General features: G+C 45.8%; 1 long non-coding RNA gene across 1 annotated transcript; it reads right to left on the bottom strand.

Moving 5' to 3' along the window:
- Positions 1 to 514: 514 nt before the first annotated feature.
- Positions 515 to 2,611, bottom strand: LOC130332124 (uncharacterized). The gene is made up of 2 exons (XR_008874912.1): positions 2,076 to 2,611; positions 515 to 898 (listed from the first exon to the last, which is right to left on the bottom strand). It is a non-coding gene; the product is annotated as an uncharacterized LOC130332124 (long non-coding RNA).
- Positions 2,612 to 15,457: the final 12,846 nt, after the last annotated feature.

Raw genomic sequence — 15,457 nt, 5'->3', positions numbered from 1 at the left:
TGTCCAGAGGAAAAGTTGCTGAGTTGCCCATAGCAACCAATCAGATTGCTTCTTTAATTTTTCACAGGCCTCTTTAAAAATGAAGGAAGGAATCTGATTGGTTGCTATGAGCAACTCAGCAACTTTTCCTCTGGACAGGTTTTGATAAATCTCCCCCACTGTTTAGAACGACAGGTGCTGCATGGAGATCGCTGGGGTCCCAGCAGCAGGACCTCCACGATCAGACATTGCATCCCCTGTCCTTTAGCTAGAGGATAAGATGTCTAGGGACAAAGTACCACTTTAAGGGCCAGTGCACGTATCCTAAAGTTCATCCTTTACAACCGTATCCTTTACAAAATGCTTGTGCACAGACCTTGCTGGGTGTCCTACGGTTACCAGCATCAGTTGCCTCTCTCCGCACCGCATTGTGCAGATCACACAGAACAGCAGCTTTGGACACTTCAAAAAAACCTCATTGCTAACACAATTTTTCACACACAGAAATAAAATAAATGAGTCGAACAAGTTAAAGAATAGTTTAAAAAAAGGGAAACTTTATTATTTATTAAAGTGTTTGTGTAGGGATTTTTTGTAACCTCCATCACTCACAAAGAGCGTACAGTAACTAACTCAGGACAGGAAAAACCTCCAGAGGGGAGGAAACCTGTAGGGAATCCATGGCTACTGTATTGCCCTTCCTCTGGGCATACTAAAGGAGGTTACCTCTAGAATTTGGGCCAATGTGTCAGTGTATGTTCGTGATTTGAGGGGCTGTGCCTTCATCCAACGTCTTGCTGTAGGTCCGGAAATCTAGGCCTTCATCCAACGTCTTGCTGTAGGTCCGGAAATCTAGGCCATCATCCAACTTCTTGCTTTAAGTCCGGAAATGCTACTCCACATGCTGGAAATAATGCATCTAAGATAGGAAAACAAAAGAGAGATTATTTACATGTTTATTATAGAAATGCACATGGAACTGCACTAAAACCTTTTGGACACAACAATGTGATACTTACCAGTCACAGTCATGTTTTTGACTTCACATTCCCGCGTCCCTACAGTGTCCAGCACCGGCCCCTCACTGATGGAGAATGAGCAGGAGCAGTGTTATATCTGCTCAGTGCTGCTCTCTGGTGGACAATGGTTATGACATCACATGTGTGACACGCTGTTACCTCCTGGGAGTTCTATTTGAGCAGTGCTGCTCTCTGATTGGCTGAAAATCAAAAAAGCTTTCTAATATATTCTGTATAACTGTTATCTAAGGGATTTGGGTGAATTTTTTATTAAAATGGCGCTACTCCCTGTGGGTGCATTATATTTGTTTCTCCTAACCAGACATTCTGTATATGTAATATAATTTGGTGGCCCCAACAGCCTCGGCCCATAGGTTTCTTACATAGATCAGTGCGGCTCCGGCAGGCTCAATAAGCAGCGCTGGTCGCCAGGATGTCTGACAAGTGACGCCTCTGACGTTGCGGTCTGCAGCGTAGGATGTCACTCGTCAGACGTCCCGGCAGCCATTGATTTAAAGTAGTCGTGGCTCCTGCTGCCAGTTCAAGATCAGACACCATTGCTCTAGATTGACGTACTGCATCAGTGATCCCCTGTGGCTGTCCACCTGTTGCAAAACTACAACTCCCAGCATGCCCTGAGCTGTCCTAAAATTCCCAGGGCATGCTGGGAGTTGAAGTTTTGCAGGCATCTGTCAGAAGGGGGAGGGGGGAGCCCCCAAAGATAAAGCAATGTGGGCTTTGAAAAGCTTCATACAAAAATTGTGCTAAATCCCAGCCTAAGCCTAGGAACAGACACCATTTTTTAATTTTTTGGGGGGCAAAAAAATAAAATAAAAAACACCACAAAAAAACTGCCCCCCTCATTTCAATTCTCCCAAGATGCCATCTTTGTGGTATTTTTTGCCAAAAACACTGTGGGGAGATTTATCAAAACCTGTGAAGAGAAAAAGTGGACTTGTTGCCCATAGCAACCAATCAGATAGTTTTTTTCATTTTTAAAAAGGCCTCTGAAAAGTGAAAGAAGCAATTTAATTGGTTACCATGTGTAGTGTCCCGGTACCGTATGGTATACCGTACCTTGTGTGGTGGTCCCCAAAGTCAGAGTTACTTCGTTCCAGTAGCCTCCTCCTAGTAGGATAGCCCCTAGTCGCCTCTTCCTTATTCAATTCTATGATGTCTACATGTATAAATAATTGTATGTTTCATTATCTATATAGTGTTGCAGGACCTTAGGTCACATGACTCATGTTAATTCTAGTAAGGTGTCTTGAAGGACCTTCCTAGGTCTCATGTGTGGTCACATGATTAGACCATAATGCCTTGTAAAGTGAATGACAGATGGTATGGACCAATGAGCTCAAGGCCAGCCCCTGCCCATATAAGGGAGCTGCCAGCCAATCCTCGCTCTCTTGGGTTCCGGACTAGTGGAGAGAGAGAAGTGATCCGTGCAACTTACAAAGACAAGCTTAGGCCTGAAGCCTGCCAGCCTCAGCCTGAATCTAATCGTGATTTACAATATCAATCCCCGCTAAAGCTAGTGTGACTGCTGGACCTAAACTCAATCCCCTAAATCCAGAGGAACAGCACTTATTCCTTTTTCTAAGCTCAGAACTCACGAGGTCCCAACCAACTATCAGTATCTTAATAGACTCTTGTACAAAGACTGTTCCTGTTTAATGTTGCATAAAAGCTGCAGTAAAAGTTCCGACAGTTTTATGAAAACCTCCGGTTGTGGACAATCATTTATTATACCTCCGTATCGTTCTTGGGACAGGTGGCGATAGGACAAGCATATACAGTGGAGCCCTCACCCTGGCGTCACGAGTTATAAGGGTTAAACAAGCACCCTTTAGTTACCGCACAGCTACACCCCATATACCCTACAACCCCAGGCTACCACATATATAAATAACATATTTTATTTTTAAATCAACTGTTTCCAGAAAGTTTAACAGATTTGTAAATTACTACTATTTAAAAATCTTAATTCTTCTAGTACTTATCATTTGTTGCATACTGCAAAGGAAATGTTTAGTTCTTTTCGGTCTGACCACAGTGCTCTCTGTGAGTAGGAGCAAATCCCCATAGCAAACCTCTGGACAGTTCCTGACATGGACAGAAGTGTCAGCAGAGAGCACTGTGGTCAGACAGAAAGGACATTTAAAAAGAAAATAATTTCCTCTGTAGTATACAGCAGCTGATAAGTACTGTAAGGATTGAGATTTTTAAATAGAAGTAATTTACAAATCTGTTTAACTTTCTGGCACCAGTTGATTGTACTTGGTTGCTGGTATTTGTAGTTCATTATTCATAAGTGGTACTTTGGGCTGTACATCTGCTGGTCATTCTTTTCCCACAGCATCCAGAGATGTTACATTAGGATCTGCACTGACCGCTGGTACTTGTAGTACAGTAGATATTAGCTCAGGCTCTGCAGCAGGGTCACTGGTACTTTTGATGGATATCTGCAGGGGGACGGGCAGTTTTGGGGCTGTATTCATACATGTGGTGATGTCCTTCCTCTATGGCCTCTGTGAGGGTCTCATTACGTTTATTATGCTCTGCATGCGGACACCCTGTAAATGTATGCCCTGGTCCTGAGCACAGGTTACAGATGACCGGTCCTGTACAGTCATCCTTTACATTGCTAAACTGTCCACATAGTGAGCACTTAGCCGAAGTGCAGTTTATGGTGAGGTGGCGGACCCTACATCTATCTCACAGACAGGGCTGACCAGGGTAATAATGTGGTAGCCATGGGGGTGCTAGGGAAATACCTGATCACTTTGTGACGCCAGGGCACCGTTAGCCTATACACGGTCCGAGGTTGGAGACAGCTTCTCCTGGGCCAGACACGGGGAGTAAAGGAACACACAGACATCAGGTTAAGGATAACGGTCTTTACTGAGCAGGGTGCAGATGGTATTACACTGAATGAGAGGATGCAGTGTAACCCCTCGGGAGCCCTGTTGCCTTGCTGGGACTTGTGGTGATTTCACCCAATAAATTGATACTGAATTGAGAGACGGGTAGATTGATCCTGGTAGCTAGGGTTCTGTCAAGGTCTTGTAGCTTTCTCCGCCAGGGCATGAACTTCCTCCATGTGGGTGATCCTTGCAGAATGACCGGATTGAATAAATGTGATCTGGGCCTTCACTTGAGGCTTCTACACACAGCGCACCTCAACCACACTGTGGCTCAGCAGAAAGTGTTCTGGGGCAACTCTTCCCCCCACTACAAGGATGCAGCCAATTTTATTTTTGCATTTTTGTTTTTTCCTCCTCACCTTCTAAAAATCTTAACGCTTTTAGATTTTCATCCACAGACGAGTATGAGGGCTTGTTTTTTGCACAACCAGTTACCAATACTATTTGTGTGGGGAAATTGAAAATAAAATCGCAATTTTGCAAATTTTGGAAGGTTTTATTTTCATGCTGTATAAATTACAGTAAAAATGACATTTTCTTTATTCTGTGGGTCTATACGATTAAAATGATACCCATGATTACATACTTTTCAATTATTGTAACGCTTTAAAGAAATCTCAAACATTTGAACAAAATGAGTGTTTAAAATCCCTCTATTTAAAAAAAAAATCCCATCAAAACAAAAAGGGTACTGATAAAAACTACAGACCATGGTGCATAGGTATGAGCCCTCATACCGCCCTGTATGTGGAAAAATAAAAAAGTTATAGGGATCAGAAAATTACAAATACATAATAATTTTGGTGCATGTAGTTAGGATTTTTTTGTAGTAGTAAAATAAAACAAAACCTATATAAATTAGGCTGTCACGCCCCCTCCCATAGACTTGCATTGAGGGGGCGGGACGTGACATCACACGGGGCAGAGTCATGACATCACAAACTTCCGTTCCTGTGGTCGGGAGCCAGAACCTCCAGCGCTGCTGGAAGCAAAAACAGGTGGGTGATGCATGCTATATTGCGGGGGTGTTTTCTTAAGTGAGATATTTATTTTGGTGTATGTACTAGAGAAACTTGAGGTATAACATTTAAGTGTGTAATCTAGAGTACTGGAAAGTGATAGGAAGAGCATTGAAGTGGGTTATCAAAGGTACTATGTGTGCAGGTACTAAATATGAGTCCTGGTACCGTGCGGGTAGTTTGCCCTGTGTAGTCCTTTGAGACCACCGCAACACCACCTCCGAGTCATCAGAAATTCCTTGACTTGGGGATTCTTCAAGAACTTCAGTCCCCGAGGGACCAGCTGGAGGGCTGGAAACAGAAGCAATATCTTCCGTTGGACTGGGGGTTTTCTGAAGACAGGTGGAGTAGTGACATCAATACCTAAAGCAGTCACTGGAGAAGGACTGATGCTGGGTGTAGCAACCAATGGTGGTTGACAGGGAGCAACAACTACTGGCAACTGATTAGGCGGAAAGGCTACCGGCAACTGTTTGGGTGGAGCAACCAGTGGAGGCTGGCTGGATGGAGCTGGGAACGGTATACCCCAATACATGGTAGGCTGCTGAGATGGGAACAAAGGAACGTCCATAGTGGGATGAATTCCTTCTCCCGACACATATTCTCTCACTGGCCTTGTTGGAGGTGGAGTAGAAGTAGCAGGAGGAGCAGAAGGAGTAGGAGGAGATGGGCCAAGCACATCTTTTTTCAGGCACATTTTTATCCTATTCCTGTGGACCATCTGTGGCTCGAACCCGTCTTTCTGTATCTTGTACACGTCCGTTTCAGGATAAGGGACTGCAGTAATGGTGTATGGCTCCGTTTCCCACAAAGAGTCCAATTTATGGGTTCTAAGAAATTTTCTGAGCCACACATTATCTCCAAGCTGTAAGGGCTGAGCCGAAGCATGTCGATTATAATCTTTCTGCTGGCGTTCATGAACTTCACCCATTTTCTTTTCAATAATGTCCTTGGCTTCCTCTATTATTCGTTGATGCTCTGACACCCAACCTTGGGAAACCTGAGGAGAATTGTTGAAAGGTGCCTGTAGCCCCAAGGTTCGATCCTTTGGCAATTGGCCGTGTCGGCCCATCATCAGGAAAAAAGGTGTGTACCCCGTAGAGCAGTGGACAGTGTTTTTGTAAATTTCTAGGAGTTCAGGCAACAGCTGAGGCCACTCTTCGTGCTTTGAAACAGAGGCAGCTCTAAGCATTTGGATGAACACTTGATTAATCCTTTCGCAGAGCCCATTCCCTTGGGGATGGTAGGCCGTCATCCGGAGCTTCTTGCAATCATGCAACCGGCAAAGTTCCTGGAACAACTGGGCTTCAAAGGCGGTTCCCCGATCCGTGAAGACCGATTCGGGACACCCCAGAGGTTGGATCCAATGTCGATAGAAGCGTTGAGCAGCAGTCTTGGTCGGTAAGATCCTTGACAGGGACCACGACCACCCACTTGGAATAATGATCCACCATGGGTAGAGCATGACAATAGCCAGATCGAGTGGGGGCCAGCTTCACATGATCCAAGGCAACAATTTGATTTGGCCTTTCTGTACAGATGGGATGCAAAGGGACTCTTGCGTCCCTTCGGGGGTTCTTTATCACGTTGCACACGGAGCATTCGGCACACCATTTCTCGATGTCTCCCAGCATCCCATTCCAGTAAAATCTCCTTCTGACGGTGATCTCTGTCTTATGGACCCCGAAGTGTCCGGATTGATCATGACAGGCATTCAGGACCATGGCTGCATCTCTTCGGGGAACCACAATCTGGTGTATGCAGTCTCCAGAAACTGGGTCCAGGGAATTTCGGTAGACCAGCCCCTTGTGCAGGAACAGGCGAATCCTCTGCCACCACAACCGCTTCAGTTCGAAGTCCCCGTGAGCATTGCGCACCCGAGTGGGCACTTTCTTGTGGAGTTAATAGTCTAGGAGGTCCCCGATAACCCGGCTTTCATCCTGAAGTGTCTTCCAGGTGGACAGATCTTCAGGGACTTTGGGAGATTCAGGTCCGTCACCTGCCAGCAAATCCCAGGAAGCTTCGGACGTCTCGCACCGTCCTGGGTGTAGGCCACTCTTTCACAGCACTTTGTCTGGATCAGGCTGGACTCCTTGAGCACTGACGACATGTCCCAGATAGTGTACTTGTGGCTTTAGCAAGTCACATTTGGAAGGTTTAACCTTGAGTCCATGTTGGATAAGGACTTGGAAAACTTCTTTCAGGTGATCCAGGTGTTCCTGATATGTCCGAGAATAGACGATGACGTCATCTAAATAAAACAGAACACTCTGGAAGTTAAGATGCCCCAAGCATCGCTCCATTAGGCATTGGAAAGTAGCTGGTGCATTGCACAGTCCATACTTTTGAACTATAAGAGACCCATAGGGGTCACAAATGCGGTCTTCTCTCTATCCTCTTCTGCCATTGGCACCTGCCAGTAGCCACTCGTCAGATCCAGTGTGGAAAAATAGGCGGCCGACCCCAACGCAGTCAAGGATTCTTCGATGCGAGGGAGAGGATAGGCATCCTTATGAGTTATGCTGTTCAGCTTCCGGTAATCCACGCAAAAGCGGATAGTCCCATATTTTTTCTTCACCAGGACCAAAGGTGCAGCCCAAGAACTCTGGCTTTCCTGGATGACATTGGCCTCTTTCATCTCCACAAGCATTTTCTTCATGGTCTGATACATCCCAGGAGCCTCAGGGCGATGTCTCTCTTTAATGGGTGGATTGTCCCCAGTGAGAATCCTATGTTTGATCATGGTGGTCCTGCCAAAGTCTGTGGGAAACTTGCTGAAAGCTTCCTGATATCTCTTAACTACCTGGATGACTGCTTCCACCTGTTTCTTGGGGGTATATTCGCCTCCTATTTGCAGTTGGCTCCACCTAGGTTCCACAGGATTCTGGTCAGGTCCTCGTTGAGCCACTTGTGACTTCGAGACCACATCTTTGACATTCAAATGGTGCAGGGTAGCCACCGGGGTATACTTGGGTAGTTGGACCGCAACTTGAGAGAGGTTAATAAGTCTCACTGGAACCTTACCATTACGTACTGTTACCAGGCGTCTAGCTGCTCGCACCAAGGGGCAATCTTCCAGTAGGATGGGCTCCAGGAGCGCTTGATAATCTTGATTTTTCACCGCGGGTTGGCACGACACCAAATAACCGTCTCCGTCTGTGACTGTAGACTAACAGCTCGTATATCTTGAATACTTACTTGACAGATCTCTCCTTGATGATTCACAAACTTCTGTTCTGCTTGGAGGGTTTTGACGTTGTGTTGGGCAGCTCGCCGGCCTGGGGGTGACAAATGAGGGAGAGATGCATGCAGTGCACAGACAATATCATCAAAACAGTGCCTCATAATATTCATGCCTAAGATGAAATCAGCTGCTCCTTTATCCTTAACATTAGTGACAATCACACCCTGCCTTTCCAACACATGCCTTCCCACCTGCACCGTGGGCTCCCAGTAACCATGCCTGGGTACTGGTTTCCCATTCCCCGCAATTACTCTAAACTCCGCTTCCTGAGGTTCACACAACCTTTCTGGGCCCCAATGCTTATAGAAAAACCCCTGCGGAATAGTGGACACGTGAGACCCCGTATCTATCAGAGCTTGTAACTGGATACCTTCAACTATCACCTGTACATAAGGACAAGAAGCTACATACATAGACAGTCCTTTCTTGTCGTTGATTCTGGACCTTCAGCTGCTACTTCTGGGGTGCGGTCCTCGACCCCAGGGGACGCCCGTTTAAAGCCCAACATTGGCTCTTCCAGTGTCCATTCTTGTTACAATAACTACAGACAGGTCTCTGACTTCCAGGTGGTCCCACAGGAGTGGTATTAGGTGGACCAGCAGGGCGGGGATCAGGCTTCTTAGGTGGCGGGGTTGCAGATCTAGAAGGGTTTGATCGTACCGCCATTTCTTTAAAGGCCTTGGCTAACTGCTCAATGTCCTGTTTAATGTCTTGTAGGTCAGCTGTCCAAGGGCTAGAAGAAGGTGTTGGTAGGGCAGACTGAGAAGGGACAGGTGGCTGGGGCGAGGGCCCCGGAGATTCTGTAGCGGGAACACTAGCCTCCTCTGTCTGAGGTCTTGATTCTATCACTTTAACCGCTAGTCTCTTAAAAGCTGGGAAAGCCATGTCGGGATTTTGCACAGCCAGCATCAAAAGTTGGGCCTTGTCCCATTTGTTCAGTGCCCCTTCTATAAAACGGTCCGTCAGTACTCGATTGCCCTGATCGGGCGTGATGCCGTCCAACTTCTGTACCGCCTCTAATGCGGAACTTGAGAGCATAGATTTGAAACTCAACAGACTTTAATTGAAATTTGAGTGCATTGATCGGCAGCTGAAGCGACTTTATATAGGACTTCAATTCGGCAATCTGGTGTCTCAGAGTCCCGTATTGTTCCGGCTCCTCACAGCTTACAGCCCGTTGTCGCACTCTGCGCCTTTTCCCGCGCTGAACTGTCTCTCTTTGTTGGTTTCCGGCACTAGACTCCAACAAAATGGCCGCCGCGGCACCGAGGGCTTCAGTGGGTGGGGTCTCTAGATCACATGCGCAGGGAGGTCCCGCGCTAACTTCAGTTCTTCCTTTCACAGCTTGTAGCTCCGCTGTACTGTTTGCCTCCCCCCTTACTTTACATGCGCACTTCCTCCACACAGCACCGTGTGCGCAACCCCTTACTCTGGAGTATAAGTCGGAGTACATAAATATGGGGGGGAGTACACTTTCACTTATGGCGACTGTAGTAGGCACACACCCGTATCCTGTTCGTGCAACTCCAAAAAGGCTTTGCCGCCCTTCCCAGTAAAAGGCTTTGCGGCCTATTGCCGCCCTTTCCAGTAACGATAGGTGCATGCACAAAATGACTGAAGGTCCACAAGGTACTTGAACTTGGATAAACTTTACTGAAAGGCTTGCGGTACATCCAATGCACAATAACAGTCTCATGCAAACAGTCTCTATATAATTCAGTGACTGACAGTTGTTGCGGACCTTGAATAGTAATATAAGTCTCTGAATTTAGGGTAATTTGCGAAGATCCATCCAGATTTAGGGGATAGATAAGGTCCGGTGATCTTGCAGAGTGCTTAGGGATTGATATACTCACGATTCTGAATAGATCAGCCGTTGCCGCAAGTCTCGGGCCTAACTCACTGCGGAAGATAGCTGCGCAGATCCTGCTCGTTTGACAGCCTGGGAACAAGAGAGATGCTTACTGCTTGGCTGCACAGGAACAAGAGCGAGAATCATGGCCGCCACTGCCTTATATGGGCAGGGGCGGGGTTGTTTTGATTGGTCCGAATATCTGTCACTCACCGTCACAAAGCATGGTGGGTGCAATACGTCACAGGGACCTCCAAAGGTCCTTAAGCAAAAAACCATAGAGTTTACCTGATCACGTGACCTGCAGGTCCTGCTACGCTTCGGACAGATAATTAACTAGTTATATACATTAGAACTATTATATTTACATAAATCCTGAATAAACTATTAGTTTATTGACTATCTAGATGAGAGGTGACAAGGGGCAGACCAGACAAAAAGGACCCGATGTCCTAGGGACTCTGGCTATGGGAAGCTATATACACAGGTACCGGATAGGATGCGGTAGGGATACCACAGATGTGATCGGCGATCAATGGCAGGCCGGCGTGATGACGTCAAATTATCTCGCCGGCGCCTGAAGATCCCATCACTGCGGCTCACCGCTCACCTGTCTGCACAGTCTGTGCAAGTAAGAAGAAGAGAGCTGCTCAGTGGGGGAACATAATATAAGTAAGTGTATATATATATATTTTAACTGTTTGGCATAACTATATAGCACTGGGGTCAGGGGGCAATTTAAAAAACTTAAGGGGCACAAAAAAAGATACATCTAATGTGAGGTGTCCATGACAGGGGGGCAATATATGTGAAGAGCACATGTTCCACTCACATATAATGCCCCCTGTGCTGTGCCCCTCACATATAATGCCCCCATCATCATCATGTGTCCTTCAGATATAATCCTCCTGTCATGTACCCCGCACATATGATGCCCTCTGTGGGGCAGGACAGGGGGCATTATATGTGAGGGGCACGTCAAAGGGGGCATTATATGTTAGGGGAACATGATGTGGGGGAACTACACTGCCAACCTAATGTAGGGGAACTACAACCTAATGTGGGGGAACTATACTGCCTACCTAATGTGGAGGAACTATACTGCCAACCTAATATGGGACAACTATGCTGTCTACCTAGTGTGGGGCAACTATGCTGCCTACATAGTGTGGGGGAACTGGGAACTATGCTGCCTACCTAGTGTGGGGGCACTATGCTGCGTACTTAAAGGCGTACTCCACTGCCCATGTGTTCTGAACATTTTGTTCCAAACCTTGGGTGCAGGCTGCGGGGGTTGTGATGTGATAGCCACGCCCCTTGTGATGTCACACCACTCCCCTTAAAGCAAGTCTATGGGAGGGGTTTGTCGACCAGCGCATGATACTCTGATAGTGCCCCTCTCGAGACTAGACTCCGGATCCGCCCCTGGTCTGATCACTGGGGTCCCACCGCTGGGGACCCCCGCAATCTCTTCTGCAGCCCCCACTTGTCATCAGCTTGGAGTGAAGATCGCTCCGTATCTGAGGAATCAGAATACAGGGGCCGGAGTAACTTGATGTCACGGCCCCGCCCTCTCAATGCAAGTCTATGGGAGGGGGCATGGCTGCCGTCACGCCCCCTCCCATAGGGTTCCATTGAGGGAGCAGGGTGTGACGTCATGCCCGGCGGAGCTGTGATGTCATGATACTCCGGTCCCTGTATTGTGAGTCAACAGACATGGAGTGATCTTCGCTCCAAGCTGATGACTAGTGGGTGCTGCACGAGAGATTGCGGGGGTCCCCAGCAGCGGGACCCCAGCAATCAGACATCTTCTCCCCTATCTTTCATATTTTCATTCACAGACCAATATGAGGGATTGTTTTTTGTGCAACCAATACTACAACCAATTGTACTTTGTAATGACATCACTCATTTTACCATAAAATGTACGGCGAACTCCAAAAATTATTATTTGTGTGAGGAAATTTTTATGGAAACTGCAGTTTTTCAAATTTTGGAGAGTCTCGTTTTCTAACTGTACACTTTACAGTAAAAAATGTCTGTATTCTGTGGGTCAATACGATTAAAATGATACCCATCTTTACATACATTTCTATTATTGTACTGCTTTTTTGTTACAAAATCAGTATGTTTAAAATTGCCCTATTTTGACCAACTATAACTTTTCAATTTTTCTGTATATGGGGCTGTATGAGGGATCATTTCTTGCATCTGTAAATTTTTTTAGTACCACTTTTGTGTATATGTGACTTTTTAGTCACATAAATTTTTATGGGAATGTGATGTGACCAAAATTTGGGACTTTTTTATTTTTTTACATTGTTCACCATACAGAATCATTAACATTATATTTTGATAGTTTGGACATTTATGCACACGGTGATATCAAGTATGTTAATATATATTTTTAAGCTTTTTGGAGGTAAGATGGGGAAAAGGGGCAAATTAAATTTTTATTGGGAGGGGGAGATTTTTCATATTTTGTTAACTTTTTTTTTTTTCCACTTTTTTTTCCACATAGGGGACTATTTATAGCAATCATTTGATTGCTAATACTGTTCAGTGCTATGCATAGGCATCTTCTTCTCTGGTCTGCTTGATGTCAGACCAGAGCAGAAGACCCCAGGAGAGCTGCAGAGTCCGCCATTTTGGATGATCACTGGATAACCGCAGTGCCGCTGGTGATCTGAACATCCAATATAACGCCCATATTGCCACAGATGCAGTGATCTCAGGGGTGTTACGTCCAATCGTATCAGTATGTACATTTGCATCCATTGCCCTTAAGGGGTTAAAAGGCTTGCCTGGCAATGGCACAGACAGTCCCTCTCTCTCATAGTCTCCTATAGGCTCCAACAGCAGCAATCTTCTATCTGAGCTGCAGCTTGCTGAGTCAGCCTGTCTGTAGGGTGCACCTGAATGACACAGCCTGAAGTTGGCTGATGCACGAGTATACAGCAGGGCTTCACAATCCCCCCCAAAAAAACATACAATTTTTGAAATTTTTGAAAAAGATTTTGGATAGCGGTTGCTACCTATGAGAAAATTTGAAATTCACAGACCCAGGCCCCACAGCCGCACCAGTAAACCATATATTGCCTGAATGACACAGCCTAGAGTTGGCTGATGCACGAGTACACAGCAGGGCATCACAATCCCCCCCAAAAAACACAACAATTTTATACATTTTTGAAAAAGATTTTGTATAGCAGATGCTACCTATGAGAAAATTTGAAATTGCCAGACCCAGGCCCCACAGCGGCATCAGTAACCCATATATTGCCTGAATGACACATCCTGGAGTTGGCTGATGCACGAGTATACACCAGGGCTTCACAATCCCCCCCAAAAAAAACACACAATTTTTGAAATTTTTGAAAAAGATTTTTGATAGCGGGTGCTACCTATAAGAAAATTTGAAATTTCCAGACCCAGGCCCCACAGCAGCATCAGTAACCCATATATTGCCTGAATGACACAGCCTGGAGTTGGCTGATGCACGAGTATACACCAGGGCTTCACAATCCCCCCCCCCCCCCCCCCCCCAAAAAAAAAAAACATACAATCTTTGAAATTTTTGAAAAAGATTTTGGATAGCTGTTGCTACCTATGAAAAAATTTGAAATTCCCAGACCCAGGCCCAGCAGCGCCATCATTTTTTTTTATTTGAAAGTTAAAACAAACTTTGAGTGTCCCGGACCCCATCGTGTGGGTACGAAGGACCAAATCCAACAAGCCCCCACAGCAATATCAGTGAAGCATATATTGCCTGAATGACACAGCCTGGAGTTGGCTGATACACAAGTACACAACAGGGCTTCACAATTCCTCCCCAAAAACACCACAATTTTAGAAATTTTTGAAAAAGATTTTTGATAGCGGGTGCTACCTATGAGAAAATTTGAAATTCCCAGACCCAGGCCCAGCAGCGCCATCATTTTTTTATTTGAAATTTAAAACAACCTTTGCATGTCCCGGACGACATCGTGGGGGTACGAAGAACCAAATCCAACAAGCCCCCACAGGGCTCATGTGGCCGTGAGATGTAGGCACAACGTCTCCATTGCCCTGACCGGCCATTGTTTCCAAGACTTCTCGCCAAGGCAAACCATGTGAAGAACAGCGTGACACCGCCGTGACCTGCACACATGGTATGCTGAAGGGCCACTGAGACTTTTCCGGGCAGTGGAGGCTTAAGACACAGTGGAGGATGTGGAGGTGGAGTAGCACACTGTCACAGGACCAACGGGCTGACAGAGTATAGCAGAAAGCAGCATTGAGTACACACCAGGGCTTCAGAATCCCAAAGAAAAAACAACCATTAAAAAAAAAAAGATTTAAGAATATTTAGGACAGCGGGTGCTACCTATATATTGCCTGAATGACACAGCCTGGAGCTGGCTGATGCATGAGTACACACTAGGGCTTCACAATCCCCCCAGAAAAACACAACAATTGTAGAAATTTATGAAGAAGACTTTTGGCGGGTACTACCTATGAGAAAATTTGAAATTCCCAGGCCCAGCAGCGCCATCAGTAAACCATATATTGCCTGAATGACACAAGCTGGAGTTGGCTGATGAATGAGTATGCCCCAAAGCTTCACAATCCCTAATAAAAAAAAGACAAACATTTTTGACGAAAAATTTTAACGAAAATTTAGGACAGCGAGTGCTCTCTATATGTAACCAGAATGACGCAGCCTGGAGTTGGCTGCAGCATGAGGAGACCATTGAAATGTGTTATTTTTTTATTTGAAATTTAAATCAAAATTTGTGTCCCGGACCCCGCCGTGTGGGTACAAAGGACCTAATCTCAAAAGCACTCACAGCGCTCATGTGCCCTTAAGATATAGTCTCCCTATGCCTGACCGGCCATTTTTGGTTTTTGTACCTTTGTTTAAGAACAAGCGCATATCCAAGAGTCCAGAAGACTCTATAATGCAGGACGGTGGACCACCACCACCACCATTCAATAGTGTAATGGTTATTATTCTGGAAAATTCAAGTTTATTACAGTGATAATTATTAGAAAATTTAAAAAAAAAAAACACTACCCAAGAGTGTTTAATAACCCCAAACATTGCACCATGAATGTGGAAATTTAAATTAAGCATGTATGTATGTATTTCAAAAATCCTAAAATTAAAGGACCAAGCCCAGAAGCATCATGAAGTCAAGGAGTTCCTGAAAGACACAGGAGCAGTCAGGAGTAGGCATCAGCAGTACCCAAGAGGCATTAATAACCCCTTACATTGCACGATCAATCGCGGGATCGAGCAATAAAAGGTGTGTTATGCCCTGAAATGTCCGGGGTTGCACGCGCGCTACACTGAACGGATCAGCGTGTGTCTATCTTTCACCGACAGGTGCGGGTAACCCGCTGAACCCCTTTCGCGATAGGGATCAGGGTTTGCA

Source organism: Hyla sarda, chromosome 1 (genome assembly GCF_029499605.1).
Source record: "Hyla sarda isolate aHylSar1 chromosome 1, aHylSar1.hap1, whole genome shotgun sequence".
NCBI lineage: Eukaryota > Metazoa > Chordata > Amphibia > Anura > Hylidae > Hyla > Hyla sarda.
The sequence above is the reverse complement of the archived record's forward strand: the minus strand, read 5'-3'. Positions and strand labels throughout refer to the sequence as shown.